General features: G+C 54.9%; 1 pseudogene; it reads right to left on the reverse strand.

Moving 5' to 3' along the window:
* Positions 1–1,904: 1,904 nt before the first annotated feature.
* LOC105707080 (hepatocyte nuclear factor 4-alpha-like) lies at positions 1,905–3,244 on the reverse strand (annotated as a pseudogene).
* Between the last annotated feature and the right edge of the window lie 312 nt (positions 3,245–3,556).

Genomic DNA, 3,556 nt, shown 5'->3' on the forward strand with positions numbered 1-3,556 from the left:
GAGTGACAGTCCTCAAAGAGGGCCTTAAACCCAGGCCTGCTTAGTCCTTCCCTGCCCGCACTGGGCACACTGTCCCATCCCCACACCATCAGGCCAGATAAGCCTGGCTCCCAGCAAATAGACCCCTGCTGCCCCTCCCCTAGACTTGGGGAATGAAGAGAGAAAAGCTGTCAAGAGTCATGAATTCTCCTTAATATTTATCAGCAAACAGGATGCTTGACCCTAAGTGAATTTTGGTGCAGCCTCAGGCCAATCTTAGTCCTGAGAGTGGGCAGGGCTCCCAGAAGAAAGAGTGGTGGTTTCTAAGTCTGGAGAAGGGAGCCGGAAGCTCCTCAATTTATCACGGTGAGAACAAAGGGAGCCTTTGGAGAAGCTATTCAGCCACTATAGTTAAGAGCTCTTGTTCTGATCCAGGGAGACCTGGGTTCAAGTCCTGACATAGCTACTTTCTAGTTGTGTGAGTTTCAGAAAAAAAAAATCACTTCATCTCTTTTGGCTAAGATCATGTGTAGAACACAATTTCATCTTCCGAGGAGCGGGTGGGGTGGGTCAGGGTGAGGAGGGGAAGCAGGAGAATAAAAAACAAAAACAAAAACAATCTCTAGGTTAATGGGGAGGAAGGGAGGATTAGATGAGATGATGCATGTCTTATGCCTTAAGATAGTGCCTGGAAGTAAGACAGAGCTTGAGATAGGACTTGGGAGGTCATTCCTCCTGGATGTCACTCTGATGTGAGGGTTTACCCATCCTGTCCTTGCCAATCCCAAGCCTCATTACTCATCCACCCCATCTAACCGCCCAGCTCCCAGCCTCCCAGCCTCTGCAGAACTGCTGTGTTCATTTTCTGGAAGCCCAGCTCCCTGCATGCCTCTTTCAGCAGGACCTCAGCCTGGTATTCCAGACTGTTACTCTCTCCTGCAGGCCCTCTCTCTCATTGTCTCTCTCCCACACCATTCTTCCTTGATTCTTGCTAGATTCTTTCTACCTCGAGGCCTTGGCTCAGGCTGTTCTTTGGAATGTCCCGTCTCACCTGCTCTACCAGCTAGAATTCTCCACTTTCTCAAAAGCCTAGTGCACAGTTTCCCTCTTTCTAATGCTTTTCCTCTCCACTCCAGTCTCCCTCCAAGATCCTGTCACAGTTGCCAACCTGAGCTTGTTTTCTCAGGTGGAAAGCCTGCAGAGATCCTCACCCCAAATACCCACCCAAGTTCCTGAAGAAGGAGAGTGTGTTGGGGTTGGAGGAGGAAGGCGTCTTCCCTCCCACAGCCTTCTATACCCTACCTGGTCCCAGTCAGTGATTACAACATATTACCAGAATGACTGGGGAATTGTTTCCAAGTCTTCCTCAGCCTCTGGAGAGGTGGTGTTGGAGAAGATGGGATGGCTGAGCAAGTGACAGCAGAGAGAGAGGGGCTTTTGAGGTGGGGGCAGCAGAAGGAGGAGGAAGGAGATGCCCCAAGTGCTGCGATTGGACCCAGCCTCACAGGACTCTGTCTGGACACCATGGCTGGGTCTAGGAGAGAAGAAGCACCAGGCTAGGGGAGAGAGAGCTGGGTTTAAGTAAGGCCTCAAGTCATCTCCAGACAGCTGTGAAGGGGTGAAGTCAGGGGTTGGACATGGATGAAGGTGAAGGCAGTTGCTTCAATATGAGAAAAGTTGGCCAAGGCAGTAGAGGACTTTCCAGTGGGGTCCCCCCAAGTCAAAGTCTCGTTATCCAGAGCAGGGTGTCAAGGGTGGCAATGGAATGTGGCCCTTAGCCCATGTTCTCGGGCCCTTCATCCTTTCCATTCCTGCTCTGGGACTGGCCCTGGCATCAAGTCTTCCTTTGCCATGACCACGTGATCACCAGGCACTCTCAGAGGGGGTGGGGGGAGTCAGCAGAGCCCCCAAGCCCCAGCGGTTTGCTAGATAACTTCCTGCTTGGTGATGGCTGGCTGGGGGATGGCAGAGAGGGGCTTGACGATAGTCGTGACAGCTCCTGGCAGGAGTTTATAAGGCTCAGACCCTGAGCCACCTGGTGGTGAGGGCTGTGGGGTTTCAGGGGTGGCTGCCTGCCCCCTGGGCCGGGGCCACTAACACGTCAGTCTCTTGCTGAGGTGAGTGGGCATCGTGTTGGCAACAGTGACGTTGGTTCCCATGTGTTCCTGCATCAGGTGAGGGTGCAGGGGGTGGTGGGCACAGGGTGCATCACTGGAGGACCCTCCCAACAGCATCTCCTGCAGCAGGTTGTCAATCTTGGCCATGCCAAGAGCTTGATGAACTGGATCTTCTCGATCATGTTCCAGGTGATGCTCTGCAGGGTGGGCAGCAGCAGCAGCTCGCCAAAGCGGCCATGTGAGTCATACTGTCTGTCATTGATGTAGTCCTCCAAGCTCACCTGCCCCTGGGAACCCAGCCGCTTGATCTTTCCTGGATCTCTCAGCCCCTTGGCATCTGGGTCAAAGAAGATGATGGCTTTGAGGTAGGCATACTCATTGTCATTGATCTGCAGCTCCTGGAAGGGTGGCACCAGCTCGCCAAGGATGTGCATGGACACCCGGCTCATCTCTGCCAGCTCCAGGCAGTGCTGAGGGACCATGTAGTCATTGCCTAGGAGCAGCACATTCTTGAACACCATGGATCGCTTGGTGGCTCCGAGCAGCAGGTGTTCGCCAGCATGGGCTCTGAGCAGGGCCACCTGGTCATCCAGAGGGAGCTCGCAGAAAGCTGGGAATGTACTTGGCCCACTCAATGAGAGCCAGCAGCTGCTCCGTCATGGACACACCCACGTCTGCGATGCTGGCGATCTTAACTCGAATGTCGCTGTTGATCCCAGAGACGGGGGAGGTGATCTGCTGGGACCGGACCTGGGCCTGCAGGAGTGAGTTGATGGAAGGCAGGCTGCTGTCCTCATAGCTTGACCTTCGAGTGCTGATCTGGTCCCGCTCATTTTGGATGGCTTCCTTCTTCATGTCAGCCCGGAAGCCCTTCTTGAGCCCGCAGTAGTGGCACTGGTTCCTCTTGTCTTTGTCCACCATGCACTGCGGCTAAATCTGCAGGAGTACATGCGGTTCTTCCGCACGCTCCTCTGGAAGAAGGCTTTGCAGCCGTCACAGCTCTAGGTGCTGTGGTATTTGCCTGTGGCCCGGTCCCCGCAGATGGCACACAGGTCACTGACACCCAGGCCGTTGAGCGCCTTGAGGTTGATGCCTTCTGATGGGGACGTGTCATAAGGACTCTCCACTGGAGCCACAGGGGCACACATTCACACTGACCATGGCCGTGTCCACCCAGCTGGAGACCCGGGGGCAGGGAGGAGCAGGGGCCCGCACACAGCAGCAGCAGAGCCACCAGGAGCCAGTCCACCAGGAAGGCGGTGAGTGCGGCCAACTGCCACCGCCCGGTTATCTTATTGATTCTTCTAATCACCCAAGGTGGGTGACACCTTCAAGAGTAACCAGTCACTTAGGGAAACTGCGGCTAGGGACTGCTGCTGTCTCCATGGCAATGGCGACTTGGCCAGACCTGAGGTCCACTCAGGCCCCAGTCCTGCACTCTGGGGTTAGGGGAACCCAGA

The sequence above is a fragment of the Aotus nancymaae genome, unplaced genomic scaffold, assembly GCF_030222135.1.
Source record: "Aotus nancymaae isolate 86718 unplaced genomic scaffold, 86718_ANA_hifiasm-v0.15.2.pri h1tg000006l, whole genome shotgun sequence".
Lineage (NCBI taxonomy): Eukaryota > Metazoa > Chordata > Mammalia > Primates > Aotidae > Aotus > Aotus nancymaae.